Here is a 13,693-nt window from a genome sequence, read left to right as displayed (position 1 = left end):
CTGAGTGCAGTGCTGCAGTATAAAGCAGGGCTGGAAAGTAACTAACTTGAGTTCTATACTCTTGTACTTTTTCCGCCTCTGTTGACTACGCTGCACTTCAGATCTGGGGGATGTGTTTGCAGAGTTTCCCATCATGTTTTATATGTTTTTACCTGTTGTCGCTGGAGTTCTTTTGGTACTTTTCCCAATGCAATGTTGACATTTTTGTTGTTAGACATATGTGCACCATGAGTGAAGTTCTCCACTGAGTTGGAGCTCCTTTCTGTGACTTAGGGCGTAGTGTGTATTCTTCATCAGTATGCATTGCCAAGAGTTACTGAGGTTCTGTCATATTCTAAGATATGTAACACTTTCAAAAGTGTACTTTAACTGTAGACACTTTTATAAAGTGTTAAATTTAACTCTATATGTGTTAAATTAATTCTGTTTATTTTGCAGTATATTTGACTTTATTGTAGAGGTGTGACTTTACCTGAAAAACCTGTTTGAAGATCTTTTATCTTGTTTTTCTTGCCAAATTTTACCATACCATGTCCTCAGTATCTACTCACTACTTAAAGCAGCCTTACTCAACCCTGCTCCACCAAAGAGCCAAATTGCTGAAAAATGCCTTTGCAGGAGCCACAATGTAGGTGGTGAAAAGTGGCAAAATTGATTAAAGTGGCTATAAAAATAAGAACAAGTTGGCAAATATTGGTCAAACAGCAGCAAAAAAGTGGCTAAAAGGGGCAAAGTAGGCATGAAAGGGCAACAAGTGGGTGGAAAGTGGAAAAACAGGGAGAAAAAGAGGGCAGTAAGTGGCAAAAAGGGTTAGAAGTTACCAAAACATGAGTTACAGATAGCAAACAATGGCCAAAAAAGCAAAAACATGGCAAAAATGATTGTAAAAGTGACTAAAATGGGCAAATATGTGGGGAAAATGGTCAAAAAGCAGAAAAAACATGGCAAAAAAAGAGGGTAAAAGTGACTAAAATGGGCAAAATGTGGCAAAAATGGTCAAAAAGCAGCGAAGAATGGCAACAATGCTGAAAACAGTGGCATTTAATGGCAAAATGCAGCTCAAATGGTTGAAAAGTGGCAAAAAAAATGGCAAAAAAAGGGATAGAATTGGAAATAGCAAAAAGCAGGATAAAAGTGGCAAAAACTGGTGACAAAAAAGGAATAGAAGTAGTAAAAATGGGCAAAAAGAGATGGCAAATGTGGGCTTGCAGCAGTAAAAATGGGTTAAAAGTAGCAACATTTGAAAAAAGGCAAAACAATTGCAAATTAGGGTAATGGAAATGTACAGACAAAAAACAAAGGTTAAAAATTAAAGTCAACTGTATTAATGTGGGGATTCAAACTGATTGTTACTTGCAATGGATAATATCTGAGGTCATAGTTTCTCTTTATAAAGGTTTTCTGTGGGAATAATATTCAAATTAAGACATAAAAGAGCGACATGTGGCTCTAGAGCCACGCGTTGAGTATCACTCTCCTAAAGTAAACTTTAAATACTTTTTACTTTTACTTTTAAGTAAATTTGAACTGGAGTACTTGTTCCTTTACATGAGTACAGCAGTTGTGTACCTTTTCCACCTCTGGTTTAAAAACACCTTGTGTCTGGAAGGTTCACACACTGTTTGATGAGTATTCCTGGCTACCATTACACCATGAAGACAAAAGAACACCCCAAGCAACTCAGAGAAAATGTTATTAAAAAGTGTAAGTCACAGGATGGATAGAAAGAAAATTTCAAGGCTCTGAACAACCCCCAGAGTTCACTTAAATCCATCATGAATAAATGTAGTGATGCAGGAATGAGTCCTGAGTGTCTGAAAGTATCTGGGATTTTTCCCTGAGGTAAGGTCTGTGGTGAACACAAGTTCAAGAAGGTAATAGTATATCTTTTCACATCTTAATAAAAGCGGTTATTAGAGGGCAGCTAATAAGGACTACAGCGTTTGCCAAGACAAGGAGAGATGCATCTGAGCCTGCTGCTCACCCGTTTCCACAGGTGATGATGTTAAATTCAGTCGACGCTGTTGCACTTCAGTATAGCATGACATAAGCTTTTCACTTTCATCAATCATATTTACAAACCAAATATAACACTTATATTAGTGATTTATGGAGATTTCATAACATTTTATTGGACACATCTTATTGTCAGCAATGATCCAAAAACCCCATGGGCTTTCTGATGGGGGAATCCATGTGACGCCTAGATCAGGCCGTCATCACAAACTGAGTGAGAAACTGAGCAAGGAGACTAGTGAGAGAGGCCTAGAACTACTCTGAAGGAGCTTCAGCTGCTGAGATAGGAGAGACTCTGCAGACAACAACTGTCAGCCGGATTAAAGCTTCACCAAAGTGGTGGCAGCATCATGCTGTGGGGATGCTTCTTAGCAAAATGACAAAATATAGGAGAATCCAGGACAATCTTATTCCGTCTGCAAGAGAACTATGGCTTGGGAGAGGATTTATTTTCTAGGAAGACAATGAGCCAAAGCATACAGATAAAGCTGCACAGAAATGGTTTAAAGACAACATCTGGAGTGGCTGAGTCAAAGCCAAGACCTCAATCCAGTTGAGAATTAATGACTAGACTGAGTTCAGAGCTGAGCTTGAGCAATGTTGCAACAAAGTTAACTGCAGTGTCCAGACTTGCAAAACTGATTTTGATCTGTCCGCACAGACTCAGAGCTGTGATTGCAGCCAAAGGTGACTCTACTAAATAAAAGAAGAAATCTGTTTTTTTAATTGGTGTTAAAAAGCCAAATTCTATTGACCATGATTGATCTATAAATTGATCTATAAATGAGGCCATGGTCCTCAGTTGGAAAAGGTTGGAATGCCCTCTCCAGGTTGGGAATGAGATTCTGCCCCAAGTGGAGGAGTTTAAGTATCTCAGGATCTTGTTCACAAGTGAGGGAAAAATGGAGCAGGAGATTGATAGGCAGATCAACAGTGATGCGGTCTCTGCATTGGCCTCTCGTGGTGAAGAAAGAGCTGAGTCATAAGGCGAAGCTCTTGATTTACCAGTTGATCTACATTCCTACTCTCACCTATGGTCACGAACTGTGGGTAGTGACCAAAAGAACGAGATCACGGATACAGGCGGCCGAAATGAGTTTCCTCCGCAGGGTGTCTGGGCTCTCCCTTAGAGATAGGGTGAGAAGCTTGGCCACCCGGGAGGGACTCGGAGTAGAGCTGCTGCTCCTCTGCGTCGAGAGTAGCCAGATGAGGTTGCTCGGGCATCCGGTCCAGATGCCTCCTGGAAGCCTCCCTGGTGGGGTGTTCCGGGCAGGTCCCGGTAAGAGGAGGCCCTGGGGAAGACCCAGGACATGCTGGAGAGACTATGTCTCTCCAGCATGTCCTGGCACAGGAACGCCTTTGGATACCTCGGGAAGAGCTGGACGAAGTGGCCAGAGAGAGGGAAGTCTGGGCTTCCCTGCTTGGGCTGCTGACCCCGCAACCCGACCTCAGATAAGTGGAAGAAGATGGATGGATGATGGATAAAAGAGTAAAACATCCAACTCTAATAAGTAACTAAACTTGTTTAAAAGTCAGACTTGATGCCCAGAAGTGCAACATTGTTTGCTTGTGTTTGCCAGTTTCCTGCAGTTCGGGCCTTCTGCACCCTCTACCATTGTTTCAGCTCATATAGAATGATTAATACTTTGGTAGTGATAGCGCTTTGCATATTCAGTGACATCTTTAAACATAAGCTATGCTAAGTGTTAGAAAACCACGACTCTGGGAGCCTTATCGCTCAAAGGAAAACTGCATAAAAGCTCAAAAACGTCTTTTTCTTGGTTTTAGAGCACCAGAATTAGAATGATGCCTCATGCAGGCTGTCAGCAGCTTCTTTATTTGTTTGCTGTTATTTAATTTCCATCTCTAATTAACACGGCAAAATGAAAATTCATCAAATTTTGGCTGCAGGAGCCATTTTTTAGGAGCACATTTAGTGCTCTTACCAAGTCAATTCTGCACCAGTCACGACTCAAATCTACATGCCCGCCCCCCCCAGTGTAGCTACCCACACCTGTATTTGTGCGAGTGAGTGAAAACAGCAGCGTCACTGTGTTTAAAAGACGGGGAAACTGAGGATAATCTTCCATCACTTTGACTTGGGAGAAATAAAAGGATGTGGCGATGATAAAAAAGATGGAGAGAGGGAGGCAAAGATGGGAGAAAAGAGCATATGAAAGCCAAACCTGCAAGAGATCAACAGTGCTATGAATAAACATGTCCGCCCACGCTCCTCTTTACCTCTGTTAAATACACGCAAACATATCACAACATGCACTCTGTCTTGAAAATTGTCTCAAATTCTGCAGTGAATTCAGCCTTTTCTTGCACATTTTTCCCCAACATGGTTTCAAACGTTACCCAGGTGATGGTTAAAACCCCAAATCAATCAGTTTTCTTCACCGTTTCCAGGATTATTTTAAAAATCTAAGACAAAAAATCAATAAAAGCGTTCAGGCCAGTATTGAATTGTTTCTTTTTCACAACTTTATCCAACTCACAGGTCATGACACGCTCTTCTTCCTCTTTGTTAAGTATCAAGGTCAAACAGTGAGGAGTTTTTCTTTCAAGATTTAAATAAACACACTTTCTCTCTTTTAAAAAAGAGAAAAAAGTAGATTCTGCTCCCATCAAGCGCTGCTGTTGCCACGGCAACGGCTGGAGAGCAGTCATAGGTGGGTGGCGATGCCCGGCAGCGATCCGTCTGGAGGGCTCTCATTGGCCTCTCCACGCTTACCCACAATCCTTTTCGCTGCTACAAACTCTTCCCTCACCCCTCCCTGAGAGTGACCTTATGAGGAGGTCAGAGAGGAGTGAGCGTGAGTGGGGGATATTTTATGATTTTTTTATGTGTTTTTTTAGGCAGAGGTGGTGTGATAATCTGGTTTCACATGGAGTCAGGACTGATCCGTATGTGACGGGAAGGATGGGGCAGATGTAGAGCGACTTTAGAGGAAAATACTGGCACAGGAAGTGAGGATGTTTGGATTGAAGAGCAGGTTTGTAAGGTGTTTTGTAGTGATTAGTTCTAACATCATAACCTGTTAAAGCCAGTGGTAGAGACTCAACCTTCATGTTCTGTGAGGTTCACTCACATCTATAGTTAGTAGGATCTGCCAGCTTTGAAGAGAGCGATGCCCACAACAGCTGTTTGATGTAGTAATATTTTTATTTTGACATGTCAACACTAAAAACCCACAAACAGGAGAGATGTTTAAGTATTTCTACATTTGAGTGCAGGATTGATAACTGATCTAACTATTAATCAATCCATGCGTTTAACACTCCATCGATTTAAAAATCTATCCAAGAGTCCATCCATCCATCCATCCATCCATCCATCCATCTATCCATCCAAGAGTCCATCCATCCATCCATCCATCCATCCATCCATCCATCCATCTATCCATCCAAGAGTCCATCCATCCATCCATCCATCCATCCATCCATCCTTGCATCTATTAATCTATTCATCCATCCATCCATCCATCCATCCATCCAACCATCCATCCATCCAAGAGTCCATCCATCCATCATCCATGAGTCCATCCATCTATCCATCCATCCATGAGTCCATCCATCCATCCATCCATCCATCCATGAGTCCATCCATCCATCCATCCATCTAAGAGTCCATCCATCCATCCATCTATCTAAGAGTCCATCCATCCATCATCCATGTGTCCATCCATCCATCCATCTATCCATCCATCCATCCAAGAGTCCATCCATCCATCTATCCATCCATCCATCCATCCTTGCATTTATAAATCCATCCATCCATCAATCCATCCATGCCTCTATAAATCTATCTGTCCGTCAGTCTGTCCGTCTGTTCAATCATCTGTCGGTCCATCCATCCATCCTTGCATGCATCCATAAGCACATGCATCCATCCAAGGGTCCACCCATCCATCTATAAATCTGTCTGTCTGTCTGTCCATCCGTCCATCTGTCCGTTCATCCATCCATCCATCCATCCATCCATCCATCCAAGAGTCCATCCATCCATCCTTGCATCTATAAATCTATCCATCCATTCATCCAACCATTCTTCCATCCATCCATCCGTTCATACATGAGTCCATCCATCCATCCATCCTTGCATCTATAAATCTATCATCCATCCCTCAGTCTATCCATCCATGAGTCCATCCATCCATCCACAAGTCCATCTATCCAACCATGAGTCCATCCATCCATCCATCCATCCATCCATCCATCATCCATCCAAGAGTCCATCCATCCATCCTTGCATCTATAAATCTATCCATCCATCCCTCAGTCTATCCATCCATGAGTCTACCCATCCATCCACAAGTCCATCTATCCATCCACGAGTCCATCCATCCATCCATCCATCCATCCTTGCATCTATAAATCTATCCATCCATCCCTTAGTCTATCCATCCATGAGTCCATCCATGAGTCCATCAATCCATCCACCCATCCATCCTTGAGTCCATCCAACCATGCAAATAATAAATCTTTCCATCCATCCATCCATCCATCCATCCATCCATCCATCCATCCTTTCAGATAAATCCTCATTAGCTCCAGTCCTAGCTCAGACCTTTCCTCTGTAATTTGCAGTGATTGCCGCCACATTTTAATTTGTTTTTCAGGTTATTACGCAGACTAATCAAGGAGAATTCATCACTTCTACTCACTGAGCTTTTCTATTACATTCAGCCTTTCCTGTGTTTTGATTTCATTCAGTATTGCGAGGCTGTCCACATCCCCAAAGTAATTTTGTCTATGACTTGTTGTTGGTCTGCAGGAGGATATTTTCCCCTTTTTTATATGACTCAGAAACACATGCTTTAGCTTATTGTGCTGTGCTCTTAGAGCCTGCATATTGTGTTTCTCAGCTGAAGATGCCAGGAAACAAATTCCGAGTTATACTTTATTCAATATATCGTCTCAAGTGAATTCCAAGGTGAGCCGGGTGATATTTGCGCTGCTGAGTCGCTGCAAATTCTCTGTGATCTCAAGAACTCCTCAAGTAAGGCGTTTTCTTGAATGTATTTTCGTTCTGCGTGGTTCCCACGGCGGGGTGGTCGCCCGGTGTCCAGTTTCAGGTAGCTTGGCTGTTCCCAGAACGTGAGCTGGGCAGGAGTGCCGGGAGCCATACCGGGACACTCGGGGATCAGTTAAATTCCCAGCATTCCTCGCATAGTCCCTTTGAGGGGGAAAGCAAATAGAGAGGGGGTTTAACAACCCCCCCCCCCCACGGCCAAACAGGCTGAGGAGGGGAAACAGTGTTGGTGTCAGGGCTTATCACAAGATAACAGCAGTACCATGCAGGGCCGGGGTCAGCTTTAAGAATGCTCGCTTAAAACAATGAAGTTTCTATTTTCACGTGAGCTGAATTAACCTGGAATTGACTGAACTGAAGGGAACTTGCAAGGCTGATATGTAGGAATAGTCGGTTTCTGGGAATTCTTTGGATTTCTGCAGAAAATGTGGATTTGTGCAGAAAATGTGGATTTGTCACCAGTGGAAGTACTTCCAACATTGTGCATAAACATGCTTACCTCTCCAAAGCTGTGATTTTGCAAAGGCAAAGCTTTAAAAGTTGTAATTTTCATCTTTAAAGCTGAGTGACCGGTGAGACTCAGCTGATGTGTGGGTGGTCACATAGTTCAAGACAGAAAAGCTGTCCTCTTGACATCGTCGGAGTCACTGGTGCAAATGTGGACGACCCAAACAGCTGCTCTCCTTCAAAATGCAAAATAAGGGCAAAGTTGACTCCACTCACTCTTGTTTCCAAATATTCAAGTGCTTCAACTTGCAAGGAAATGGAACAGAGAATGCGCTGGGGATGGTTAATCACATCCCAAAGTCCCAAAAAGTTGGGAAGTTGTGTAAAATCTCAAAAACAGACTGCAATGTTTTGCAAACCCATATTTTATTCACACTTCTTTTAACAACAGTCTGTAGACATCTAGAAGCAAGGAGATGGAGTCCCAAGTTTTGGGAGAGGAATGTTGTCCCATTCTTGTCTGATATAGAATTCAAGTTGCTCTTATTTGTTGGATAATCTGTTTTATGATGCACTAATCTTTTCTATTGGTTAGAGGCATTCTGTTTTTATTTACAGTTACACAGTGTCCCAACTTTTTGGAATTATGGTTGTAAAACAAAGACAGAAAACAATCTAAATTTCACAAATAAGTTGGCAACATTAGAATGGGGGCAGAATTGGGAAGGAGCAAAATTCATACACTCTTTCAAATGTTGCCAATGTATTTATGCAATTTGGATGAGTTTAACTGCAATATTTGATCATAGATAATGAAAATTAGCCTAATATTTTCCAATATTTCATTCTGGTATTGTGATGGCTGATAATAATAATGTCTTGTATGACTCTGCATCTGTATTTATGGTGTATCACCATTTACCTCAAGCAGGGGTGTCAAACTCAATCACAGAAGGGGCCGGATTCTGAATTAAGGTCTAACCAGAGGGCCCAACAACGTCCACATTAAACCAAACTGTCAACCTCATTTTCGCACGTAATAAATTATGGGGAAAAAATAAGCACTGATGATAAATGATTTTGAGATTTCAAAAGTCAAAATGATATGTTAAAAGGCTTAAAATCTGAGATAAAAGGTCAAACTTATTAGATGTTTAAATAATGCTTTCAAAAGGCAAATATATAAAATGAAAGTCACAATCATGTTTTTAAGGCCAAAATATGATTTACAATTTAAAATCGTGAACCTGAAAGGTCAAAATATGAGATAAAAAGTAAATTATAAATAGAAAAAGCCAAAATATTAGACAACAGTCAAATTAATAAATTGACAAAGGTAAAATATGAGTTTAAAAAAAATCAACATAATAAATTGAAAAAGCCTAAATATTAGCTTAAAGTCCAAATAATAAATGTAAAAGGTCAAAATATGAGATAAAAACTCAAAATAAATTGAAAAAGCATAAATATTAGCATAAAGTCCAAGTAATAAATGTGAAAGGTCAAAATATGGGATAAAAACTCAAAATAATAGATAGAAGTCATAATTTTGCTATGCAAAACTGAAAATATGAAATGAAAAACACAAATGAATTTCGCACATTTCTTTTTATTCAATAATTTTTTGTCTTTATATTTTTTTTTTTACTTTTTTATGACCTAAGAATATTTGATGTCATCAAGGTTAAGTTTACATTTTTATACTGAAGGAAATCTGCAGTCCTTATATTTTAGGGCCAGTTATAATGAGAATATGATATTATCCTGCAGGCCGGATGTAACTGTACCAACGGCTGGATTTGGCCCCGGGCCTTGAGTTTGACACCCTTGGCCTAAAGAGTGTAAGTATTGCTCTGTATTGCCCAGCTCTAGAGTTTCTCTGTGCCCTTGCTATGGTTGTTTTTTCCATGTTGATCTTAAACTTGGACCTCCAGGTGTCTTACACCACCCCTGAGTCACATTTATGTCAACTTCAAGACGTTTCCTGCATTGCATGGTGTGCTATCGAACAACATTTGCTGTAGATGTGTTGCTATCATTCACATCAGTGATACCCTAGCTGCTACTGTGTTTTTACTTACTCCACCATCTGTACGAACCCATGAAAACATTGTAACAAGATGAAAAGCAAATCAGCAGAAAGTGCATGACTAACTTAGTGTTGTGAGCAGTGTAGCTGTTGGTGACTTCATACTGTAGATGCAATCAGAGCCGATTGTGCGGCCCACGCGCAGTCAGAAGGCAAGGACTCATCATCTGAGTCACAATGTGGGCTATTTCAATGTGGAATTTAAAGAGGACAACACACATGTAAGTTCAAATTATAACCACACTGCACAACTTTGAATAAAGATGACGATAAATAGAGATAAATACCAGGAAACATAATAAGACTGTGTCAGGATATTCTACATTAAAGGTACAATATGTAGAATTTTGTCACTAAAATGACTAGTGTTAAACAACCCTTACTCCATGTGCTCTAAATTTTGGTTTTGACATTGACTAACAAGTGTGCATGCTTTTACTACTATTATGCTCAAGTTTTTAATGAAAAAAATCTGATGTACAACCCAAATTCAAGAAAAGTTATGGAGCATTTTAAAACTAATTGGGTTAATTGGCAACAGGCCAGTAACATGAATGGTTATAAAAGGAGCATTTTAGAGAGGCAGAGTCTCTTAGAAGTTAAGATGGGCAGAGGTTATACAATTCCTGGAAAACTGTGTCTAAATATTTTGAAACAATTTCGGAAAAATGTTTCATCCATTTATTCATCCATCCGTCCATCCATCCATCAGTCCATCCATCCATCATCTATCCATCCATGAATCCATTCATCCATCCACGAGTCCATCCATCCATCCGTCCATCCATCCCTGAGCCTATCATCCATTCATGAATCCATCCATCTGTAAATCCATCCATTCATCCATCAGTCTATCCATCCATCCATGAATCCATCCATCTGTAAATCCATCCAGTCATCCATCCATCATCTATCCATCTATCCATCCATGAATCCATCCATGAGTCCATCCATCCATCCGTCCATCCATCCATCCGTCCATCCATCCCTGAGCCTATCCATCCATCCATGAATCCATCCATCTGTAAATCCATCCATTCATCCATCCATCCATGAATCTGTCCATTCATCCATCTTCTTCCACTTATCCTGGGTTGGGTCACGATGGCATCACTTGAAGTAAGTCAACACAGACCTCCCTCTCCCCGACAACGTTTTCCAGATCCTACTGAGGGATTCCCAGGTGCTCCCAGGCCAGGTGGGATATATAATTCCTTCAGGAAGTTCTGGGTCTCCTCCCAGTTGGACGTGCCCGGAAGACTTCCAAAGGAAGGTGCCCAGGAGGCATCCTGATCAGAAGCCTGAACCACCTCAACTGTCTCCTTTCAACATGAAGGAACAGTGGCTCTACTTTGAGATCCTTTCAGATGTCTGAGCTTCTCACCCCTGTTCGAGGGTTAGGAGCTCAGGCAGGAGAAAAATGTTCCTTAACATAAAATTCAAGAGTTTGAATATTACACCTTGTACAGTCTCTAATGGAGAAATCTCTGTGAGCAAGGGACCAGGCTGAAGGTCGTTATTAGATGCTGGAGAACTTGGGGCCCTCAGGGGCCACTGTCCATCAATACAGTTGGCTGGCCATCCACAAATGCAACTTAAAGCTGTATCGTGCACAGAAGAAGTCATATATGAGCAACGTCACCATCTTCTCTGCCTGCAGTCCAGATTTGACCAAGTTCAAGCATTATAACAAGTAAAATCAAGGAAGACTCAGGAACGTTAAGCAGCTTGAGTCCAACACCAGACAAGAATGGGACAACTTCCTCTCCAACTCCAGGATCTGCTCTCTGATGTTTACAGACTGTTAAAAGAAGAAGGGATGCTACACAATAGTAAACACAGCCCTGCCCCAACTGTTTTGAGTTGTCAAATGTTAAACAGTGCCCCAACTTTTTTTTGGAATTGGGGCTCTACATCCATTTTTTGTGCTCAAAGATGACCACACAAAACTTTTTTTTCTCTGAAAGCCAAAGGAAAACACATTTTTGTCCCGCCCACGTTCTTTGATTGACGTGTGAACTCTTGCAAACACTCAGAGAGGATGAGCTGCGAGTGCCAGACAGAGCAAACACCACAAATCAACAGAAATAAAGAAGGAAGGGATTATCACTGTAAAGAAGGGTTACACCAACAAGACTTCTCACCTTCCTGATCGATCATTCAAACTCATGAAGCTTCAAAAGTGAAAGGACTATTTGACTTTTCATCCTGGATCTCTCCCGAGTCAAGTCTTTGAGAGGTGAAAATATCCCCAACGATGTACAGAAAAATCACTGTTACAGGGCAATTTGTTCATTTCTTGTCCTTGCAGCTGGCATTTTTCTGTCACATGTTGCATGTGATGGCACACAGGATAACTAGTGCAGCATTCAGAGAGTGCATACCATTCCCCGCATACCAATTATAAAATGTGCAGCACATTAATCTGCACGCACAGTCTAACTTAACATCTGTCGCCCAGTCTGGCGTTTTGTGCAGTATGGTAATTTTGTTTGTGTTTAAAAGTTTGAGTCCAAAAAGTTGAAGGAAAGCTGCAGGAAGCTCTGATTAATGAGCTCTAAATCCAATTTAAAACCCTCAAAGAAAACTCTGTTCTTTTCTGCCCCCTAGTGGAGAGAGAAACGAATTACAGCTTCTGTTTGTGCATCTGCCAAGGTTGTTACTGTGCAGTTTAAGGCCTGCAGACTTAAAGCAAACACTGTGTGTAAATACTTCAGAGTTTGCTTTTCTCTGCTTTAGGAAAGATTTATTTACCAAAGAGAGGAGAATAGGATGTTTGCTGAAGAGTTAGCCACTCATCTATAAAAAGACATAATCATATCTGACTGGAAGTTTGGAGCATGCAGTGAAACATTCCATCTTATGGAGGATAAAGTCAGTGAAAAAGCCAAAAATAGAAAATAAGTTTGTTAATTTGCATGCAGAAAACAAACTAATTGACACCACAGCTTTGAACACAATGAGACTGATGCAGACTGAAAAGCTTTGCCTCCCTCTAGTGGCAAAAGAGCAAATGATCAACTAGACCCAGTAGATCATATTTTCAATTTACAACCCCTGTTCCAAAAAAGTTGGGGCGCTGAGTAAAATGTAATAACAACATGCAATGATTTTCAATTTTATAAACCTGTAATTCATTTATAACTAGATAAAAATGCAATTTCAGCTGAGAATGTGGGGGAATGCTAGGAGCTGAACTGTGGTAGAACTGCTAAATAGCTAAAAAAGCAAAAAAACAAAACAAAAAAACCCTTAAGAATAGCAAAAATGTAGCTACATAGCTAAAATAGAAAAAAAACCCTGAAAATAGCATAAAATAGCTAAATAGCATAAAAATAGCAGAAGTTAGCATAAAAATAACCGAAAATAGCAAAAATATAGCTAAGTAACTGAAAAAGCCAAAAAAACCTTGTAAATAGCATAAAATAGCTAAATAGCATAGAAATAGCTGGTTAGCAAAAAATCCTGAAAATAACTTTAAATAGCTGAATATAGCATAAGTAGCACAAGTAGCTAAATAGCAAAAAATAGCTGAAAATATATATTTTTTAAAAATCCCTGAAAATAGCATTTTTTTTTCAAATGTGCATAAAAGTATTAATAATGGAATAAAAAAGAGGCCAAAATGGGCATAAAAATTATGAGGGGAATAAAAATAGGTTAAATGGGTTTAAAGTGGCATAAATGGGCATAAAAAAATATTAAAAAGATAATAAAAAAGTGACAAAATTATGTTAAAAGTGGCAAAAATGGGCATTAAAAGTATTAAGAAGGGATTAAAAAGTGATCATGTTTGGTTTAAAGTGGCACATATGGGCTTAAAAAAGGGGATAAAAAGTATGAAAAAGACAATAGAAAGTGAAAAAAAATGGGTTAAAATGGCAAAAATGGGCATAAAATGTATCAAAAGGGAATTAAAAGTGGCCAAAATGGATTTAAAGTGGGAAAAAAGGGGTGGAAAAATTGGTGAAATGGGTAGAAAAACTGGGTTAAACTGGCAAAAATGGGCATGATAAATAATGAAATGTGGTTGAAATGGGCATAAAAGTGGTTTTTAGTGGCAATAAGGGGTCAACAGACGCAACAATAGGTTTAAAGTGGCG

Source organism: Cheilinus undulatus, linkage group 24 (genome assembly GCF_018320785.1).
Source record: "Cheilinus undulatus linkage group 24, ASM1832078v1, whole genome shotgun sequence".
NCBI classification, from domain to species: domain Eukaryota; kingdom Metazoa; phylum Chordata; class Actinopteri; order Labriformes; family Labridae; genus Cheilinus; species Cheilinus undulatus.
Note: the sequence above shows the minus strand (reverse complement) of the source record.